This window comes from Gallinula chloropus (genome assembly GCF_964237585.1).
Source record: "Gallinula chloropus genome assembly, chromosome: 1".
NCBI lineage: Eukaryota > Metazoa > Chordata > Aves > Gruiformes > Rallidae > Gallinula > Gallinula chloropus.
The window spans coordinates 2891660-2915432 of record NC_140085.1 but is presented as its reverse complement, the minus strand read 5'-3'; positions in this window follow the sequence as shown (position 1 = coordinate 2915432).

Here is a 23773-nt window from a genome sequence, read left to right as displayed (position 1 = left end):
TCAGTGAAATGCAAGAGGAAATGCTGCCCATTCTGCTTCATCTGGAGCTTGGGAGGAAGAGAGGGGAGGGACAAAATCTTCCTTGGGGGATGAAAAAATATGAAAAATGAAATAAAGCAGACAGCAGAGAGACTGACAGCTGGAGCCTGCTGGATCTATTGCTATTGACCGTGAGCTTTGTTAAAGTGGTGGTTATCAGTTCTTGTATCTTCCCACCTAAAAGTGGAAAGGAAATATCAATAGTGAAATGTTAAAGGCACAAAAAAAATGGACCAGAGAGAGAATGTGAAATAATGGGACTGCAGTGATGAAGACAGACAGACAGCGATGTTGCTGCAACAACTCTTGGCAGGGCTGGGAGTGAAAGTCTACATTTCATTGTGAGAAAACATAAAAGGAGTTGAATTTGCTCTCCTGCTGCCTGCAGATTTTGGTAGACTGAAAAACAGATTCCCTGGATTCTCTGAAGGAATTGCTTAGAGGAAATACCCAAGTCAGGAGGGTTATTGTCTTTTGCTTGCAAAAGATGCTTGGGTATAGTACCTATACCTCCAGTTTTGGAGCAAAGGGCTGGATCCACACTTCTTCGTATGTCTTATAAGGTCTGAAATGGCTTGAGGTCAGTGGTTTCTCAAGAAAAGAAAGAAAAAGCATTTGGTTCTTTCTGCTTTGAACTTGCTGTGCATTTCCCATGGCTTGAGGTGAAAATCTGCCCTGAAACAGTGTATATGCATCAGCGTGTGTATGCATGTGTGAGCAGGGGTCAGATGGGCACGCAACGTTGTTATAAATAAAAGGAAAGAGGCTGTCTTTTTGCATTGTGCTGGGAACCAGGGTTTATTTCCCTAGAGGTCCACATGTCCCATTTTATTTATGATCTCTAATGGCACCATCCCAAATGATGGCTGCTCCACAGATGGGCTTAGTTCCCCGAAGGGGACTGTCCCATGAGTGCAGCTTTTCGGCAGCACCAGACACCTCTCGCTCACTACTCAGTGCCCATCGGATGTGCTACTGTCTGTAGACACCCTAGAGAAGCACCTTGCTTTGGGATGAGGCTCTTTTTTTTCACTCTTTTGAAGAAATACTGGGCAGGCTCATATCTTGAGGATGCTTTTGAAGCACAAGACAAAGTTATATAGTTGTATTTCATGCAAAGAATTTCCTTCCAATGGAAAGTTACAAGATTACAGCTTTAGTGTACTCAAGATCAGCATCCCAGATCCATGAATCTCCTCTCCTACTCCTGTGGTAGCTCTTGGTATGTGCGTCTTGCTTACAGGGCAGTTTCCCAAAATCTCTTTTCCTGCTGCAAAGTCAACTCAGTAAAGCTCTGCAACCCTGTCCAGGCCTTCTTCCCACATCCACAAAATGTGCCAGGTGAGCTGCCTGTGGGATCATGTCAAAAAACATGTCACTGAAACATCTGGGCAAAAGAGAACCTTCTGGAGGTTGTGGGTGTGATTTTTGGGTGGTATTGAAGGGTTCTTTTCAACCAAGATTGTTTAGCATATTTCCAAAACAATCCCTATTTGAAAAATCAAGCTTGTGATGGAGCAATATCTACCCTTATTTCCAAAGATGGAGGCAGCTGCTGTCCCTTATTCTTTTACTCCCAGATCAGCCCCTACAATCCCAGAGAGGATATAAAAATTAATGGTGACAGCAAGAAAAAGGGATCTGCTCTGACAATGCAACATCCCCTTCCAAAACCTGTGAGCGATGCCCGTGGTGCTGCTGCTGAGGCCAGGAGGAGCCCTTGGGAGACCATCCCTTTGCACTCCCATCCTGCTGAGGAAGCACCCACGTCCCCTTAAGCACCCAGAGAGAGTTTAGGTTTAGGTCTGCTCTTTTCAGATGAATGGGAGGGAGAAATAGAGAGAAAATTTTGTTCATAGTGGGGGTCAGCAGGAAGGCCAGGGGGAGCATATATATATGTTTATATATATATGAGCATTCATACATAGGAGACTTTACCTCAGTCCCCTCCTAAATAATGTCAAGAGGCAACAGCGTGGCAGAAGGCAGATGTAGCCATCTCTCTCCACCTCTTCTCCCTTCGTTTTTCACCTCTCTGGGAGAGAAACATAAAAGCTATGTTTCCTTCTCAGAGCAGAGGGGACCAGTGATTGCAATTACAGCTCTCAAACTAATGATGTGCTAAGAGTCTAGATAGTAGTAGTTTCTGTCCATAGGATGGGGATATCCTCTGTTGTCCTAGCTCTGGGTAGCTTGTGAAAGAGAGAAAATCTGTTTGAACAGAGGAGTATTTCCTCCACTGATATAAAGCAGCATCACTTGATGCTTTTCTAAAGGCCAGGATGGATGACGATAGCCCTGGGATGATTTCCCACAAAGCTTTACAGAATCTGAATGAAATAAGCACAATTCATTGGAAGTCCTTAGCAAAACAAGCACACAGCTTGGTGCTTAAATTTCCCCACCATCACTGCTATTTTTATGTACAGCCAGCCAGTGCCATATTTATTTTCCCAGCGTCATCCCTTGCTTGTTTTACAGGAGCAGGACTTGACATACAGGGTGTTGGGCAAATAACTTGCCCAGTGCTTTAAAAAGTCAGCAAGAGAGTCAGAAATCACAGCCTGGCACCGTGCAAATAAACACATCTGTCCTCTGGCTGCATGGAAAACTGCAAGCGTGGGATTTAAGGGGTGGTGGTGAACAGGGGGTAGGAGGCAAGGTGCAAAAAAAAGGAGCAGAGAACAGTGCCTGCTCAATGAATGTATTTGAGTGGGAGTCAGTTAAAGGCTGTTTTATGGTTAACTGCATCACACATTCACATTCATCTTCCCTTAAAACGTTTCGAGCTTCTTTTACTCACTACCAAGGCAACTAATTCCTGCAGGAAAAACAGGGTGAACTCACGCAGAGCAGTTGTAAACAGCAGCGAGCACAGCGACACCGCGCTCGTCGGCGCACGGTGGCCAAGTTCAGAGCTGCTCAGCAGATACAGAGGAAATTTCTTGGCATCTTGAAAACTCTCACAGCCGACCCCTGGGAAGACACAGACCAACCCACTGAATATGCAGTGCAGGGTCTACCCGTGCGACGCACAGCGCGTCAGATATGCTGCTCAGACACGCTCAGCTTCAGCGAACAGCACTGCTGATGCTGGCAGGCGTTCTCCTTCTCACATCTTGCTCCAAACTTTTCCCATCTACTCCCCTCCAGCTCATCTGCTCTGAACAGCTCAGGAAGGAAAGGTGGCCTTGGAGGAGCTGAGAGGAGAGAGGGAGCTATGCAAGGCATCTCAACTCACTACCACTGACTGTATTGATCTGATTTAAGAGCTCTGAAGGTGTCAGAGCATAGACTTGAACCTTAGCATCCTACACTGGGACAGGAGGAAAGGGAAACCTGTCCTCATATATCCTGGGAGGAGTCCTGAGCCATACCTCTGCAGGTAGCCCACCATGGCACGCTGGGGAGGAGGGAAGCTTTGGCTGTCACCTTTCCCAGTGAGGCTCACAGACTCCGGAGAGATAAGTGCTGGAGCTCAGCTGGCTGAGCCTTGGCTTAGTTACAGCATCGATGATGACCCTGTGGCCTATGTGAAAAAGTGTGTGCAGCCCTCAGGCTGAAAAGGTTGGACACCTCTGGCTGATTTATCTAGAGGCACTGACACAGACAAGTGAAGTTCCAGCCTGGAGAAGTTTGCGTAAGATGGATAACACGCCACAGATATTAATGGGTCATAAGGGAAGGCGACAGAGAATGTGAAGAAGCTACTGGTACCTGAGACTGTCTTTCAAATATAATTGCCCACTGTCTGGTTGATGGAGGGACTTGAACCTGGTGATTCCTACACTGGAAGCACATATCTCTGGTGTCTCAAAAGAGCAAAGACATTGTTGTACTGCTGACCCTCCAGCTAACAGCAAGTTTTGAATCTCGAGTCTCCAGCCAGACGTTCACAATTAACCACATGCACACATGAGAGCATGTCCATATTAACCCAGTATCAATGTCTGCCCTCAGACAAGCCTCAGCAACTGAGTTTCCCCACACAGCTTCTACCTCCTTGGCAGCTGAGCAAGTTTGAAGTCACTGCTGGCACAGCTCATTGCTTGTCGCTGGTGCTTCAGTCAATAAGTGCTATGGGTGGGTTTCTATCCCACCAGCCACATCAAAACCAATCACCTGGTGCTCCCTCAAATTGCCTCAAAATTGCCATAAGTAAGTGCAACTTATCTTAAAATACAGATGGTAAACAGATTAGTCAACCCAAACCCTGGAAAAGTTTATCCTTCTCCATTAACTAGAAAGGGAAAGAGGTATGACTATCTCTGATGCAATGTCTGTATCATCTCACCATAAGACCCTAAAAAGTGATCTTGGAGTCATGTCTCATGAAAAGGCAGTCCTAAGTCACCACACCTCAGAAAATCCCACTCTAGAACTCATGTAGAATAGAGGTAGCAAGATGATGTTATAATGATCTATAAAGCAGAGAGGTACAGTGTTGTAGAAGCCCACTACTCATTGCAACATGAGGTCTCCTCCCAGGTAGAGGAGAAGTAGTGGGAATTTATTACTCTTCTAGGCAAGACAATATAATGCATCCCATGTTCTGACTTTGACCTTTTCTTAACTAGAGTTCTCTGATAATCAAAAGCAGATTAAGATTTTCGTGTGCTTCCTTTTCACAGGGCTAATTTAATATACCTTAAAAGGGATGGACCTTCAGGAAGCACAGGCCTAACCCTCTGGATGTCACATCCCTCTAAGTGTTTTGCACAGGCCACCTAAACAGTAAATCCTCCAAATTCCCATAAAAGCTGATTTCCAGTCTCCATACTCCAGTCTACACTTGATCCTTCCATATGTACCATCATCTATAAGGCCTTACCCTTTTCAAGGTTTGCTCACTGTCTTTTCACTGAAGGTTTTGCAACACATTAAGGACAAATGTCTGAACCCTAAACAAAGTGGTCTAGAATCAGCTTCCTGGTTTTCAAAGGGAAAGGCAGGAGGAAAGTGCAAAGAATGTCTGGGAACGTCCCAAAAGAGTTTTAACAGAGCAAGAATGTTGTCCTGCATTGTGGTCTTAAAGGTTTAACTGGGCCACCCTCCTGCCCTTTGTCTAGGCTCTTCCAGAGCTTCTCCAAAGTCAACAGGCATTCTCTCTACTCCTTTTGGGGTGATGAGCACTTTGGACAAGGGCTGCCAGTTGTACACACACCCAGGACCCATCCAGAGTACCATGAGTTTAGTGCTATCCTACATATGTGCAGGGTTGAACCCTTGCTGATAACACTGGGAATCCATCTATGTAGAGGTTTGGAATGTTCCCCCCACCCCATTTTCTGCTGGCATTGTGATTTGTCTTTCCTGAGATAAATTCTTTCCTGAGACAAAATATTGTGTGATTTTGATTTTCAGATGAACAATGACAATGAAAAACATAAAAAGGAAAAAATTCAATTAATTTTCTCAATTTAATAACATTTTAATCTTATTTTATGTAATTTAATGTTATTAAATTGTTATTTAATTAATGACAATTAAATGTTATTTAATTAATAACATTTTGTACTGCTGCCTCCCTCCTCCTCCTTGCTCTGAGTTTTCACTGATTCAAGGATCTGTTACTGAGTACTCATTGGGAACAGCTCATCTCTGTTTACTGTCTCTGCAGGAGATATTCTTGTGTCTCACAGCTTAAATTAATGAAATTTTTTTCTGCTATTTGTCTTTTTTCATCTCCACCTCCCTTTTTACCTCCATTTCCTAGTTGAAGAGTGCCTGGATATGCAAACTACTTTTGAGACAAACTTTATTGCTTATCCTTGCAAGGATATTAAACATGGGTGTAAGACAAGGGGTCACGTTCAAACAGCCTACTCCAGATGCCTTGTTGGTGCCCCAATGATGAAGCATCACCAGCCAATGGCTATTCAGTGACTTACCTCCCTTGTAACCCATGAGTTCAGGAGGAGAAAAAGGTGCAGCCCAAAATTTAACCATCTGTAATTTAAATCACCAGTCTGAATATGAGACTTGACTTGACTCTCAATGACAGGGGTAATTTATTTTAATAAGACCAGGATTGTGTTCTGGCAGAAAGGGAAAGGCCAGCTACCCTGTACACTCAACAGGAGACCTGACAGTGACTTCATGCATGACCTTCATTTCCATGGGTACCTTTGCTGTTTTTCCACACACATAAAATGGAAGTGGGATTTCTTACTCCACACTATCAACTATAAAAGAACAAGACTGCAGCAACATTTCATGGGGAAAGGTTGAGCTTCCTGGTATCGTGATTTAACCACACCTGGAAACTGAACACCCCGCAGCTACTCACTTACTCCTCCCTGGTTGGATGGGGGAGAGAGTCAGAAGAGTGAAAGTGAGAAAACTTGTGGGTTGAGATAAAGACAGTTTAATATGTGAAGGAAAAACTGCACATGCAAGCAAAGCAAACCAAGGACTTCATTGCCCACTTCCCATCAGCAGGCAGGTGTTCAGCCATCCCCAGGACAGTAGGGCTCCATAATGCATGATGGTGGCTTGGGAAGACAAATACTATAACTCTGAATGTCCTTCCCCTTCCTCCTTCTCCCTCCCCCAGCTTTATATCTTGATCATGACATCATACAGTATAGAATGTCCTTTTGGTCACTGGGCTCAGCTCTGCCAGCTGTGTCCCCTCCCAACTTCTTTGCCACCCCACCTGCTGCTGGTGGGATGGGCTGAGAAGCAGCCAAAGGCTTTGGCTCTGTGTAAGAAATAGCAAAAACATTCCAGTGTTATCAACACTGTTTCCAGCACAAATCCAAACTCTATCCCAGCCAAAACCAGCATACCCAGGTACTGTTGAAACCTTTCTGTGTAGGAGTGACTGGTGTGGGAAGGAGAAGGCTTGTGCATGTTCATGTACCAGCATAAGGGACACTCTGCCAGGATACCAGACTGGGAGATCAAATAATTGGCTGCATGGCTTATTATGAAGCAACATTTAAGCTGTAGCTCTCAGTTATCAGCTTTATCCTGGTAATATAGGAGCATTATACTTTTGCATTCCTTTTTGGCTTTGCTCTGTACTTGCAGCTAGGAAGCAGTCATCACCTGGTCTGGCAGTTCTCCTAGGGTCAGTCCTAGAGACTGGCTTCATGGCCAAGACCATTAGGATGGGCTGGAGCCTTCTCTCCTCCTCCAGCATTCACCTGTCACTGTGCCAAAGAAGCTCACCCCCAGTTCAGTAGGGATGATGTGAACATAGCACCAGATCCAGTCCAAGGATGCTGGGTAAGGCTGCTGGTGAACAGACTCAGTGTCTGGTGTTTGCCACCACCTCAGTGCCTCTACTAGGCGTTACCTGCTGTTATTCATCTCTGAAGAGATTTTCTACTCTTCGTCTTCGTGGATGGAGGGGGCTCAACTGACCCAGCTCATTGCAGGGTGCTGAGGGCCGAGAGCAAAGGGGTCTCATGTCCAGCGTAGAGCCGAGCGGACAGAAGCGGGGAAGCTCCGCAGAGAAACCGCTTGTAGAAAATGGGCTGTCATTGTCTCCACTGACCCCTTCCCTCTGCTGAGCCAATATTGCAGTTTTCATTTCCAGGCAGCAAGCTGGAAATGTTTCCTTCCCCTGCCTGCAGATGCCAAAGGTGCCTGAGCTGAGACAGCAGCTTTCAGGACGGCTCAGAGCGAAATGCACCACAATAAACACTCGCCGGGCTGGAGCGGTGCTTTTCCTGAGCACTGTGCATGCTTTCTGCCTTCCACTGTACCTCACAGCAGCCTGTCAGGGAGCGGGACAGTCACAGCCGTTGCCTGTCAGACTGTGGGATTTCTCTCCCTCTCTCTCCTTGTCTCTGTGCCTTTGGTGCAATGCAGTATTTTCTGCTCTAGCTGCTTCGCTCACTGGAGCCCTGCAAGTGCTGGAGAAAACGAGGGGGTTGCTTTGCAAAGCCTCCCTGCATGCAGCTACTGCTCCCAGCTTCAGTGGGTCCGTGCTTAGCCCAGTGGTGAAGCAGGAACATGAGAAAGACCTTTCATGCCCCACTTCTGCTGCCTGCTCTTAGAAAAGTGAAGGCTGGGAAAGGACTAGCAAAGGTGCCCAGTGGGAGAACTCAGCTTCTGAGGAGTTTGTGTCCAGAGCACCAGCCCTCAACTCAGAAAACTCATCTCAAGATGTTTCTCCTTGTGTCAGGTGATGTGGAGATGGATTAGAGAATACACCAATAGTGCTTAGCTTGTCACAGCTAGGATGGAAAAAAAACCCCAGATGGGTGAATTAATGTTTTTGCTGGTTAGAGATGGGGAATGAATGCTCTGCCTCGTGGCTAGCTCCTGCATGGTGGGCTGGCCAATTCCACACCGGAGAGCACTGGACCCGGGGCCTGTCCATGGTCCTGAGAAATAATAACCATGTTTTGGTGGATGTTATTCTCCAAAATGCCTGAAATGTAAAAGGTATCCACCAAGAAAGCGCTCAGGCTTTGTCTCAAAAGCACAAAGGGATTTGTACCTTTGGGGACTGCAGCAACTACGAAGTGGTAGGTGAGCTAATAGACATGCACCATGAGTAGTGTGAGGTCTGGGGTGCAGGAGCACATGCACTACTTTGGCTTTCCAGGCTGAAACCCCAAAATCATTGGGTAACCTTTGGGGAAAAAGAACATGGATCACAGTTTCAACTCCTCCTGGCAGAAACCCAGTCCTACTGTGTTTTGTGCATGAATAGGAATTGGAAAATACATAAACTGTGTTGTGTTTTCCTGCCTTTATGTAGGAATTTGCCTCCATCTCATGCACTGCAACAGCTCACACCTTCCAACTAACACTACAGAGCTCTGTCTCAGGGTAGCAGTACCCTGCTTCTGCTCTGCTCCTTGTCCAAAGGCATGGAAAGCAGCTTTAGGCCTCATGCAACACTCAGATGTGCTCAGTGGTGTGTTTAACGGGTTGTGCAAGTCCCAGAGTAGCAAACAGTGGGTTATCACCAGCTTTTCATGCTGCCAGGAAGTGTCCTCAGTCACCCTTGCTCTGCAGAGAGAAGGAAAGGAAGGACGGAAGGACACAGACAGATGGCAGGGAGCTCCCGTTTCGCTCCTCCTTGCTCCTGTCCACTCTAATGAGACACAGGCAGAGTTTTTCTCCTTCCCCAGCAGCCATGGAGCTTGTTTGAAGCAATTTGGAGGCAATTGAATGAAAAGGAATAAATGAGTGGCTATTGCAGTTTATGGATGGCTGAGTCAAACCCACAGGCAGTGATTAGAGGCCCACAGTCCCTTTTATGCCCACAGTAAGAAAATGACTTAAATTTGTTCCATTTTAGCTCCAAACAGGAGGCGAAGTTGTAGTGGGCTGGATTGTCAGTTATGCCACCTTTTAATATTCATCTGGAGGAAAAAACAAAACAGAACAGATTTTTTATTTTAATTTAAATAAAGTGTCAGTCGATCCACAGCAAATTTCTCTGGCTTCGATCCTCTCCTTCTAGCTGACATGCAAAGAAATGAAGGTGGGAAAAACAGAGAACACACAAGTGCATCTTTCCTACTCTCTCCCACCTTCATTTGCCCTATAAATAGTTTTCAACATGGCTGTTTGCCCAGCTGGCACCTTGTTAGCACTGTCCATAGTGGTTCCTTGCCTTCTTCCTCGTCTGTTCATAAACTCAACTTGCCTGAATAAATGCAGCTCCAAAGTGTGGATGCGATGAGCATGTTATAAAAAAGCTTATCAGGACTTCAGTTTCATCATTGCCTCTGCTACTGATTTTCTGTCTAATCTTGGGTAAGTCACCATAATTTCCACCCATCCCCCTGCAAAGCATATGCCTTCTTTCTGTATTGTCATTAACCATGCTAAAATCTGCATTTGTGGACTGGAAAAGGCAGGCCAACACACTTGACGTTTCCATGGTCTTTCTGCAGCTGGGATAAAAAGGATTCCCAGTCCTGCACTTTTAGGGTTCATGGAATCATGGAATCACAGAAAGCCTTAGGTTGGAAGGGACCTTTAAAGGCCATTTAGTCCAACCCCCTGCAGTGAGCAGGGACACCTTTAACTAGATCAGGTTTCTCAGAGCTTCATCAAGCCTGACCTTGAAATCTCCAGGGATGGAGCTTCCACCACCTTTCTGGGCAACCTCTCTGGGTTGATATCAAAGGACCTTTGAGGCCTCATCACTGCTGTCTGGTGGCCAATGCACCCAGATCTTCTTCCCACTGAGATGAGGGCGAGGTGCTGGAGAAGGAATGGGGAAAATCTGGTCTTTCTTCCAACATGAAATTGGTTTGCAGACGAGGTGCACACCAGACAGAAAGATGCATCCCTAGCTTTGAAGAATGTATCTTCTAAAAACAAAAAGGAAGGAAAAGGCACACATTCACCCAAAATCACCCAAGATATTAGTGGTTTGGGTAGGCTGGAGATGCCCTCACTCACTATCCTGTAACCTTGCTTCTGTGCTACAAAGAAAAAGCATATTTCTTTGTATTCTTAAACTACTTTCTTTCATCAGTGTTACTCTTGAGATTTTAGGGGGTTTTATTTATTAATAGGGAAAAGATATAGTCAGATTTAAAATGTACTTGTCAACCTACGTCTCTTACAGTCATGTTTTCCAGTCTCCTGGGACAATGGCTACCATGGTACCCAAATCTGAATCCGCCACATCAAGTCTCCTCCTTTGTAAACTGATGGAAACTTGACATTTTTCAAGCCTTTGAAAGAAACTGCAAACAACAACAAAAAAACCCTGCAAAACATAAACCCCAGAAAGCCACACACACTCAGAGCATCATCTGCTGAAGCTATATCAAGTTTTTAATGGATACAAAGAGGAAAAAAAACCCTCCTGAATGATCAATCTCCTTGTGGCTGATGGTGACTCTCATTCTGATCCTACCTGCTCTATGTGCTGGAGTGTTTGTGCCATCGTTTTGTCAACTTGATTGTGATGGACTTTTTATGGTTTGAATCACACAAAGACAAAAAAATGATGACAGTTTAGATGGGTAGGACCTTCTATGCCAGCAGTGTCATATATTTTCCAGAGATAAAACCAAAGCAGCATATATATGGTTCAAGCTGCATTTTGGGGGCTTATTTCACTCAAAGCTTCATTCAGCTCTTATGTGTAATCCCAAGCAATCCCCTTCTTCACTGTAACTTCTTTCAGTCTTTACATACTCCAGTGCCTTCCAGGTACAGATGTCCCTCCTTGGGATCCCAGAAGTTCCCATCTGAGCTGGCCCTGGAAAAGGAAACAACAGTGCACCGGATCTCCAAAACTGGTGGATGGTCAAGTCACTTGTGCTAAGTCTGGATAGAAGGAGGGAGAAAGAGGATGCCTGGACTATTGCCACAGATGGGCAAAAAGTCATTAAGTTTTGATGTGGAATGGAGTAAGCACATGAAGTTACTCAGCTACAGAGATTTGATAATAATTCAGTGGAATTAGTTAATTTCTGCTGTTATGCAAGCATGCAGAGCATGACAGAAGCCAAAAAACTGAGCGGTGAGTGAGTCTTTCAGTTACAATACTTGCTAGCAGTTCAGAAAGTACAGATGTCAATCATGGCTCCAGTCTAGGTTTTTTTTAACCTGACCACTTGCTTATGGCTAGATTGCCCAAAGAACCCTTCTCCTAAGATAGCTGCAAAACAATTTTATTTGTTTTTCTGTTGCTCTTGTAAAACATGTTGACGTTTTGTTCAAAAAACAGATACTCAGAAATTACTTGTTTCTCAGGTTTTGGAAATTACTTATTTCTCCCTTTTTAAGGAAGACCCATACTTTCTTTTTATTCCAAATTATTTTTGATGAAAAACATGCACTTTCAGCGACACCCTACCCTTTTTAATTTTGGTTTGGTTTGGTTTTAATAGCAACAGGAATAAAGAAAACATATCCAGGGATAAAGAAAATATATCCAAGAACCTCATATGGAAAAAAGGTCTAGGGCTCCTGACTAAGCACCCAGGAAAACTACAGCCAGCAGAAACTGTCCCTGGCTTTATGTAGGGACTCAAAGCTCTTGTGTCTTTCAGCTGTGAATCTCTCCTTGGGTTGTAGACATTGCAATCTGCTTTTGAGTGGCCAATGTAGGGCCATCACACAGAATTTCTTTGCAAAGCAACCCCAGTCCTACACTATGGGCCAGAGACGATGAATACCGTCACTGTGCTGCTGCAAACACCAATCTTGCCAACTGCAGAGCCACTTTCCCAACTCCTCCCTCTTCCCGAAGAGTTTGGAGCTCAGCCATGGCCCTGGAAGAGGGCCCAGATATTTATGTTCCTGGACCTTGGCTCATGGCAGCCAGTGTTTGGTTTTGAAAACAACTGCTGATTAAACAGAAATCCCCTGCCGAACAAACAAAAAGAATCTTTTCTTCACCATTTTTGTCCATCCAGTTATATGCCTGGATGGAAACTGGACTATTTGGCTGGACAAATCTCTCCTTGGCAAATTCCAGTAGTGTATCCACTGGTTTCGCTCACACCAGTGTTGATGGTCCCAGGGACTCAGCCTAAGGAAGCTGGGAGATAGTCTGGATGATGAGAGAAAGGGTTTTGCTCAAATGGTTGAACTAATGCTCAGTAGAATTGATAGATAAACCCCTCCAAATCTTCACCGCTCTCTCTTAGTCCCTGTAGGGTTTGATTTCAGTCCCTAACACCTTTGCTTGCAAAGAGGCCTTCACTTGCAACAGGTCTTTCAGAATGACCTTAGGTTCCCCAGGTTAGAAGAGTGATGTTTCAACTCTGAAACACTCAAGTTGCCATCCTGACGCTGAAACAGCTGCGATTCAGCCTCCAAGAGACCACAACCATTCTTTCAATCCCCACTGCAATGCTTTCGTATTCCCAGCTGGACTCCATGGCTTGACACAGGTTTTTCTTTGTACTGCAAGTGACCCTACTGCTGTCAGCTTTGATGCAGACTGTATAGTGCATGGTGCTGTACATGTCCAAAACACTTATAAAGTAACTAAGACAATGTTTAGGAACAAAAATAACATGATGTTTTGAAGATAGGGTATGGCTGGAGGCTGGCAGTTCTTGGCCATGAGCTCACTGATAGTGTACTTGTCGAAATGGCTTTCCACACTTGGTGTGTTACGTCATAAACACACCCTCACTGTTTCCTTCTAAAGCTGTCCTCAAGTGGGAAGAAAAACTAGCAAAAACTCACTTGCTGAATCAACTTCCAGTTGACATCCCCATGACTCTAGTGGATCTTCTTTGAATCTGCAGAGCATGGGACTACATGGACCATGTTCCTCCCACCATGCTCTCTCATGCTTGACTTCTATGGATTAACTTTGTGCTATCATGTTTGCTAGGTAAATTGCTGGCATAAGAGCATTTCACATTCTCTGGGACTTGACTGACCAGATTTTCTAGAAAGGATTTGCAAAGGAAGCCAGATTTTCAGGACAGCTCAGCAGGCTGGGTACTAAGCTAGTCTGAAAATCTGAGACCTCTCAGTGGTCAGGCACTTCTGTAAACCTAAATTCTTTGGAAATCTTGTACCATATCTACAAGGACCTATGGCACACCTAACCCTGGTGCTGTCATCTTCTGAAACTATGCCTTCTCACCTCTTCTCCTGACAAAATCCTCAAGGTTATAACTATTACACATTGTATGTTTCTCTTCAAGTGCTGCATTTAGGAATAATTACATTTTTTCCATCACAAATTATTTCTCAAAGCAATATATTTTTTCACAAACTACACTCTTTCCCCAAGAGCATCTTCCTAACAAAACCAGCAGTTCAGTGCCCCAAATCTAAAATGTTTGGGTAGAGGTATTGTTCAAGTGCCTTTAGCCCCATTCTCGCATAAAGTGAGATTCCTTGCCTGCAATAAATCTCTAACAATGTGCCACCAACTTTTTTAAGGGAGACTGATGATAGACAAAGATGAGGACTAAGAAGAAAGTCCAGAAAAAGATGGAGCAAATCTCTTTAGCCACCAGGGAATGGTACATTGGAACCAGTGTTTCTTACTTTTCAGCCTTTCTCTCCTCAATATTTTTTCACTGAACTCCTCCTGAAAACCTCTAAGTATGTAGAGATATATTTTTTTTCATCTGGCTATAACTGCAATGGTATTCCTTTGGTTTTTTTCCCTACTGTCTTTCATGCTTTCTTGAAAGTTAGTGCTTATGAAGGAAAATAACTTGGGATCACATCTTTGAACATCAGAAAAGATACTGGATTAGTTCAGCAATGCAATTTCTTCTCTTCTTCCTCTGTCATTTCTGATCAAGCAGTTGAAAAGGGATCCAATCTGCTTTGGGCAATTGACAGTCTGACCTGGACAGCAGTACCTGTCATGTAACCTATTCAAGGGCTGTCAAATGGCTGCCAATATCAAACGTCAAATCCTTTAGTTGGCTGTTGGTCTATTCTGGGTAGACTTGTGAGCCAGTTACCTGGAGGCCAAAGCCTTTGGTATATCTTTACCAATCATGGCCAAGCTAAAGGAATGGTCATCTTTCATGTGGACATCATCATGTTCTGTTTTTTGGGTACCACAGCATAGGAAGGACATTGAGGTGCTGGAGTGGGTGCAGAGAAGGGCAACCAGGCTGATTAGGGGGTCTTATGAAGAGATGCTGAGGGAGCTGGGGATGTTCAGCCTGGGGAAGAGGAGGCTGAAGAGATACCTGATCGCTCTCTACGGCTACATGAAAGGAGATTGTGGTGAGGTGGGTGTTGGCTTCTTCTCCCTAATAACTAGTGGCAGGACAAGAGGGAATGGGTTCAAGCTGTGCCAAGGGAGGTTCAGATTGGATATTAGGAAACATTTCTTAATCAAAAGAGTGGTGAAGCATTGGGCGTCTCAGGGAGGTGGTGGAGTTGCTGTTACTGGAACTGTTCAAAAAACAGGTAGGCATGGTGCTTTCAGGAGGTGCTTTAGAGGTTACAGTGGTGTGGGGCTGACAGTTGGACTTGATGATTTTGAAGATATTTTCCAACCACGATGATTCTATGATTCTATGATTTGTAGGACATGGAAAAATATTATTGGATGCTGAAGAACATTCGTAAGTATTTTGAGTCCCGAACACCAAAGAGCCACTGAGTCTACTGAGAATAGCTCTGAGGATCTGTTTGATGGAACTAAGTGAAGGAAAATAAGAGCTTTTGTGGTGGTTTCACCCTGGCTAGAGGCCAGATGACCACCAAAATTGCTCTACTACTCCCCTTTTCAGCTGGACAAGGGAGAAAATGTATATAGAGAGGCTTAGGAGTGGAGATAAGGACAGGGAGAAATCATCCTATAATCAACGTCACAGGCAGAACAGACTCAGCATGGAATAAAGGAAACTCTCTAATTGATGACCCTGCCCTGCACCCCCAGTGACATCAGAGTTAGGTAACGAGAAGTGTGACCAGATCTTAAAGCACCTTCCCCAACCCCTCCCTTCTTAGCAGACTCAACTTTAGCCATGATTTTGCTCCCTTCTTCCCCCGCATTGTGGCACAGGGAGGGACAGGGAATGATGGAATGGGGGTTTTAGTCAGTTCCTCTTGAGTTGTTTTCCTTCTCAGTCAAGAGGAACATTCCTCAGACCCTTCCCCTGCTGCACCGTGGGGTCCCACCCATGGCAGACAGTCTTCCACAAACTTCTCCAACCTGAGTCCTTTCCCACAGGGCTTCAGCTCTTCAGCAGGTGCCCCATTGTGGGTCACTTCTATGGGGTGCAGTCATTTCTAGTGCAGCCTGGTCCCCCACAGAGTCACAACACCCCCCAGCAATCTTGCTCTGGCGCGGGTCTCTCTCTCTCATCTCTGTGTCTCTGTCTATCTCCATGGGCTGCAAATGCTGACAGAGTCTTGCTCCAAGGCAGGTCACAGTGTCTTCTGTATGTCTCCCCATGCTCCAGTGTGGGGCCTTTCCACAGGCTGCAGGTGGAGTCTCGGCTTTTCCCATGGGCTGCAGGGGGACACCCACCCACTCCATCACAGGTTTCTCCATGAACAGTCTCCTGCAGTTTTGCTTCTCAAATCTCCTCCATTTGGGTGATCCCTGGGGCTGGTGCAGGGTCACCTTCTTCATTGCACTCTATAGATTCATAGAATCCCAGACTGGTTTGGGTTGGAAGGGACCTCAAAGTCCATCTAGTTCTCAACCCCTGCCATGAGCAGGGACACCCTCCACGAGCCAAGGATGCCCAAAGCCCCATCCAAACTCGCCTTGAATTCTATCAGAGATCCATGGGCAGCCACAGCTTCTCTGGGAAACCTGTGCCAGGGCCTCACCAGCCTCACAGAGAAGGATTTCTTCCTTATATCTAATCTAAATCTCCTCTCCTTCAGCTTGAGGGTATTCCCCCTTGTCCTGTCCCTCCATGCCCTTGTAACCAACCCCTCTCCATCATTCTTGGAGCCCCTTTAGATACTGGAAAGGCCTCTAAAGTCTCCCTGGAGCCTTCTCTTCTCCAGATTGAACAAGCCCAGCTCTCTCAGCCTGTCAGAGTCACTGTCTGTTGAAGTACTTCACCATGTAAATGAACCAAAACCAAGCAGAAAGTACCCCCCACTCACTTTGAGCTTGAGTTTTAGGACAAAGAAAAGCAGCTGCCTCAAAGTGCAAGCCCACGACGTCACCCCTAGTCAGATGACTATTGAAATGCCACACCAGCATTTTTACCACAGTTTAAAACACTATCAAGGCAGCATCAAACTGCCTTTTACATCCAGACCCAAATGGCTATGGAATGGAGCCCAGAGTGAAATGCTAAATTGGATCCTATCAAATCAGCATCAGATCACACAGGCTAAGTGGTAATGAATGGCTCTTAACGATGGAGTTCATCATTATAAAGTAATGACAAAAGATACATAACCATTGAGGTCTCCAACAGTGCAACCAGCCACCACCCATCACCTACCCCCTCCCCTCTGTCTGTCGCCTGCTGATTTTTTCCTATTAGGGTGAAGCTTTTTTCTGGGAGTGTTTTTCCTCCCTTTAACTGGCAAAGGGTTTCAGGGCTCATTCAGGATAAATTATTCAGTCTAAATAGAGATGCTATAAATCTTAAATGGCAAACAATAGATGATTCTCCCTTTAGACACACAGAGCCTACAAAACTAATCTCCTGCTAAGCGATAGTGCGTCCCACTACAGCTGCTGATGGCAAAATTTACAAGGGTAGCATTTGTTTCCTTATGTGCATCTATATTTAGATTGCCATAGGGCCTCCCCTTCCCACAGCAACACAAGGCAACCCATGGTTGCATGTGTGAACTGGTCACCATGGGAGAGAGAGAGAGAGAGAAATGGCTCACCAGCTCTCAGTTTGGAAAAGACTCGGTCATGCAAACTTTTAGCTCTTTGTTAAATAAAGGCACTTAAAAGTGGAAGAAAGGAGAGAGCAGCTTGTGTAAGTGAATTAGGATTAGCAGTCCCAGCTATTGTTTAGCTGAGATTTAAGCCTCTCACGTAGCTGGACTTGCACTTGTCTTTTTGGAAAGCATGGTCTTGGCATGAAATCTATACTCTTTAAAGTAATTTTACCCACCCTGCACCCAGGGGACCCATTTGGAAGAAGGTGAAGCCTCAGACCTGCCTACAATGCTCAAATCTTGGCCCCCATCACCGAAGCCAGCTCCTCCTTTTTTCCTCCACAAGAGCTCAAAGCACAGACTAAGTTTGAAGCATCTGGAGGGTGGTGCTGCTCCTTAAGGAAAAGAACTAGCTCAAAACACACAAAATCCCCACCATGGGTTTAGTGCCAGGAACCAGCTGGAATAACACTGTGGCTAGCACAAGCTTCGGCCACCGAATGGAAATAGCTGTCAGTGGATCCTCGGTAAGCCACATTTCCCCTGGCTGAGGACTTGGCCTTCTGTGTTTAAATCTTTCATCACATTGCACACCCACTCCTTCCTGCCATCTGCCAGGCGCGCCGTGCCCCGGGCCAAGTCTGGTGCCGGCTGCTTCTCCCTGCACAAGCCTCCCCAGCCCAGATATGCCCAAGTGCTTCTGCACACTCCAACTGCTCTTCTCAACCCAGAAAGGAGCCAAGTTGGGAGCTCTGCTGTCATTTCCCCTACCCCCACATCAGCTGTAGCAGGAGTGAGCAACTGCTTTGGCTTCTCTTTACCTTTCAGGGCCATCTGGACAACCTCAGACCTCATGCTAAGGGAAATGGAGGAGCGCCAACAGCACCTTCATGATGTCACCCGGGAAGCAAGTTATAGCCTGGAAGCAGGAGGTTTATGTACATTCATGAAATACTCAGGGCTTCCTTGTGCTCCTTTATGGCTGCAGAGTCCTCTGGGAATAGCCTGGACTCCTAATGGATGCTGCATTAGCTAATCCAGTGATTCAATTACTTCTAAATACTCTCTGGTGGCAGGGGCTAGTCTTCCTGCTCACTTACTGGAAATAGTTGCTCTTCCAGGGGGAGGGGAGAAGAGTTTCCAATATAAGAAGCATCCCTCTCTCTTTTCTTTGCATTGTCTTTCCACAAGTACTGCTCATGGAGGCAGACAGACGTGAGATCCAATACCTTTCTCTCAGGCCAGACACAAAACCTTTCTGGCTCCACCATCAAAAGGGCCATAAGAGGAAGGTAGGTCATACCAGTTCAGTGCAGTTAGGCCCCAGTGGCCACTAGCTTGTGGGAGCTGACCCATATCCATCTGGCACAGGGTGAAGCCAGAGGTGCTTGGTCCAGCTGACACTCATTCTGTAGGCTTGTCAGTCTACGATCAGAATCCAATGGATATCAGGTGTTGCTGCATCCATTTGCTACATTGTGATCCTTCAGGTGGACATCATCATGTTCTATTTTTTGGGTACCACAGTATAGGAAGGACATTGAGGTGCTGGAGTGGGTGCAGAGAAGGGCAACCAGGCTGATTAGGGGTCTGGAGAACAGGTCTTAGGAAGAGAGGCTGAGGAAGCTAGGGATGTTCAGCCTGGGGAAGAGGAGGTTGAGGAGAGACCTGATCGCTCTCTAAGGCTACATGAAAAGAGATTGTGGTGAGGTGGGTGTTGGCCTCTTCTCCCTAATAACTAATGGCAGGACGAGAGGCAATGTATTCAAGCTGCATCAAAGGAGGTTCGGATTGGATATTAGGAAAAATTTCTTCACTGAAAGAGTGGTGAAGCATTGGGACACACTGCTCAGGGAGGTGGTGGAGTTGCCATCCCTGGAGCTGTTCAAAAAACGAGTAGGCAGGGTGCTTCAGGAAATGGTTTAGAGGTTACAGTGGTGTAGGTCTGATGGTTGGACTTGATGATCTTGAATGCCTGATGATTCTATGATTCTATAATTCTTCACTACAAGAAAGACATTAAGATACTTGAACTCGTCCAAAGAACAGCAAAGCTGGTGAAGGGTCTGGGGAACAAATGTGATGAGCAGTAGCTGAAGGAACTGGGGTTGTTTAGCTTGGAGAAGAGGGAGCTGAGAGGAGACTTCATCACTCTCTACAACCATCTGATAGGAGGGTGTAGCCAGATGGAAGTCAGTCTCTTCTCCCAAGTAACAAGTGATAGAATGAGAAGAAATGTCCTTAAATTGTGTCAGGGGTGTTTAGATTGGAGATTAGGAATAATTTCTTCCCTGAAAGGGTTGTCAAGCACTGCAACAGGCTGCCCAGGGAAATGGCACAGTCACCCTCCCTGGAGGTATTTAAAAGACATGTAGATGTGGTGCTGAGGGACATGGTTTAGTGGTAGACTTGGCAGTGCTGGGTTAACACTTGGACTTGAAGATCTTAAAGGTCTTTTTCAACCTAAATGATTCTGTGATTCTGTGCTCACTAAAGGGGGTGGCACCAGCACAGGTGCCAGGCTGGATAGACTCCTATCCAAGCAATTGCTACACAGTCTACTGCCCAGATTCATATTGCAGCTTTAATGGGACATTTCTTCATTTTATGCCCTGAGCTCTGCCTCTGTGGGTGGAAAAATTTCCATGGTGCATTTCAGACAGACATTGTCTTAGGCATATGCATAGATATCACCTGTATGTCACACAGCAAATCCACGGTCCTTTAAGCTAGTGCTTTGCTGCATGGATGGAGCTTCATAAGCCTAAGAACAGCATTAGTCTTAGTTCTTGAAAGCACAGATGAGATGAAAGACAAATTCAGCAAGCTTAGAGGAATAAGAAGTTTGTGCCAGAGAAGAGCAGGTTTGATCCTGTAATGAAGGAGGGCAGTATCCAGCTTCATCTGGTGGATATACAAATACAGAACATTGCTTCCCTCTGGCAAATAATCAGCCAGACCATGGGAGGGTCTGATGTCAGTCTCAAGTAGTTTTTACATGATAATACACTTACTTTTTAGAAACAGACCAAAAAAAAAAGGAAAGATTTGCACAGAATGGGAGTGCCAGGTACACTTCCTTTTGATTTGTCAGGGATGGGCTATCAAAGAAGATTCACTTTTGGCTTTACTTTTACATTAGAATTACTATATTCTCTTTTTACCAGGGAAGTGGTAAAGTATATTCAAAAGACATTGTCTGCATAGCCTTAAAAGGGGAAGATGGGAATCTTGCAAGCTTCTACCAAACCCTTCATAGGGACAGAAACCACAAGAAAGACATTAACTCATTCATTGTTTCATAGCCTTAAAGAATAGAAGAGGTCAAATATATATATATAGGGGGAATGGACTAAAGCTAAAGGAGGGAAGGTTTAGGTAAGATATTAGTGGGAAGTTCTTTACAGAGAGAGTGGTGAGGTGCTGGAACAGGCTGCCCAGAGAGGTGGTGGATGCCCTGTCCCTGGAGGTGTTCAAGGCCAGGTTGGATGGGGTCGTGGGCAACCTTGTGTAGCTCCAGCCCTGGAGGTTGGTGGTCCTGCCTGTGGCAGGGGGTTGGAGCTCTATGATCCTTGGCGTCCCTTCCAACCCAGAGCATTCTATGATTCTATGATATATATATATATAAATATACATTGAAGGTATATTTTTAATGCATAATATGTCTGTATATACACAAATACATATGAGGTGTCTTCAAATAAGTAACTCCCTACTGGGAAGAAGAATCTGTTTGCAACATACTGCTGCAGAGCATGGAGTCAAGCGATGTGGAACTGCATTAATTACAATTTCACTCGCTGCTTGTCCCTGGCTTGGGCTCTCAGGGAGGAATTGCTATTTGCAAGCGGTTTAACACCCTGCTGCCACTGTGCCTAAGCTCCCAGCTCTGAGGGGCAGGAGAAATGCTGTTCACAAGCAGTTCGGTTCACTGCTGCTATAGAAAAGAGGCAGCAGCAAAAATTTGCCTGAATGACTTTTCCAGGATCAAAACATGATCAGGCAATTAAAATCCTCACTGATCTTCCCATCCAAACAACACAGGACTGCAGTCCAAGACTGTGGTCTTCAGCACTGGTCCAGTACTTTCAGAAACCTGAAGCTTAGATGGTGGACTCAAGTTTCAAAAAAATGAAAGATGTCCTTTGTGTGATGACAATACCCAGTAAGAAAGTTCATGCCAGAGAAAGTCTCCAGAAGACTGTTTGGATGGAGCCATCCTGTTTTGCAGGAGAACAGAAGTTAAGGTATGAAGATATGAGCTATTCTGGGCCACCTGGCCTCATAATCAAAGACCCGGTCTGGTTTATTTAGATATATCCATTGCAGACATGATAGTAAATTTTCAGCTTGGGGAGAGGAATTGATGGATGAAGAGGGATTGGGATATGGAACACCTTGGAAGGTGAAACAAGCATAAGTATGAAATAACTTCTTCCTCTAACCCGGGAGGTACAGAGATCCTGCTATTCATTGCCTTCTTAGGTCTGGGTGGGTTTAATTTAAGACTTTACTATGGTGTTTTGGTCAAGAGAGGAGTGATTTTGAATTTTTGCTATCTAAGGGTGTCAGACTTTCATCTCCTACTGTCAATATAGAGGGGTGGGCAGGCTGTGTGAGCAACCCCCTTATTGCACATACCTTCAACCATGGGGAATCTAGATGTGGTGGTCCTACCCAACACATTATCTGAGCTGCCCATGGCTATGGGGAAGTCTAGTGTGTACTGAAGCTAGTACCTCAGTCCTTCTTGGAAATCATAATGTGGATATGGCCTTCATTTGAGGAAGCTCTGGACAAGCAAAATTCACTGTCCCCAATCCACAGCTATAAAGGACTTCTCAACCCTCCAGAACAAACCTCAGGCATTTAGGAAGACCCATAGCCATAGAGTGTGCCAGAAGGACCAACGGCATTTCCTAGCACTACTTGTGCACCCCATTGATGGCAATGATGGAGTTAATGTAGCTCCCATCTACATGTCGAGCAGGCAGCTTGCCAGAGGCTTCAAGTCTGGTAAATAAGCAGGCACATATTGGCTCACTGGGAACAGATTGTTAACTCAGTTCAGCTCAGGGTGAGACGCACCACTGAGCGGCTGTCATTAGCAGAGAAGATTCAGTGGTTATGACTGCATGTCACTGTCACAGCCAGAGCTGCACAGGACCAGAGACCTGGTAAGAGGTAATAGATTTGGCTCCCAGCAAAGTCTTTGCTCCACCAGCACTCCCATTCCCCGTCTTGATGTAACCTGCTGTTCAGTGGGTGTTTCAGGTTCCTCCCCTGGCAACCAGCCTATGAACATAGAAGTCTGCTGCAGCTATAGTTATGTCTCAAAAGCTGAAAGTTCCCTGAATCAGGCCCAAGTCATTCCCTTCGTGCCAGTCCCAACACAGGAACAAGCAGGATTGTTAGTATTGCCAACTTACCTGAGATCCTGCAGAGCCTTCCTGGCTAACGGGGCAAGGAGACATGAAGCAGCACCATGCTGACTGGCACATCATGGCAGAGACAACATATTGGATGCTGCAGATTGAGCTGCCACAAAGCTAGTTTAGGTGAGGAGTTATAGGGCAGAGATCTTCTAAGGGTCTAGGCAGGGGTGAGGTTAACCACATTAACCATCCCTCTCCAAGCAGCCACCTCACCAAAAAGATACTGTGCAATTGAGTATTTGTATCTACCCAAGGGGCATCTCCCCAAGACAACGTATAGGTTTCATGAGAGAACTAGCTTCTCCAGTATGTTTACTGGGATCAAACTATCAACAGGACTTCAGCTAGTGAAACCACATCATCAAATCCCCTTCTGAAACCCGCCAAACCAGAAAATACAGTTATTGAGAAATCTGTGCACCACAAGGGCAAATTCTGGAACATGATCCATTTACAGAAAAAAAAACAGCAAATCCACAGCTCACCCTGTGCTGTTCCCTTGAGCTGGAGCTCAGACACAGAATTATGGACCTATTATCCAGGCTAAAGGAAAAATCCATCAGAAGTCATTGGCATAGGGCACGCAGTGCACATTGGAGCTGTTTCAGCTCAGTCCAGCAGAAGCCGGTGGGGACTCCATCTGCTCCAACCAGCTTGTCGCAATGCCACGCTTGCGTTTTATTTGTGCATCCCCGGTGCAGTTATGAGGATCTACATGGGAACTTTCTCTCCATCCCCTGTTTTCTCTCAGCGTGCAGCGAATTCAAAGCCGTGCTTCCAACATCACAGGGCATCAGAACAGAATTGGTCGCGGTGTCACGAAATCAGCTGGACAGTTTGCAGAGCTGCAGCGAGGCAGGCAGGCAGGCTCATTTTTCTCAGTTGATAAAAAAAGCCTGAAGAGCATTTTTATTAAATCCACTGAGGAAAACCCCAGGATCAGTGGCAGAAGGGGACAAGGGGTTGTTATGGAGAAAAATCCTCTCTTAAACCACACAGAAATCTTAGAGAGAGGCTCAGCAGAAGCACAGGGAATTATGAAAAATTATCAACGACTT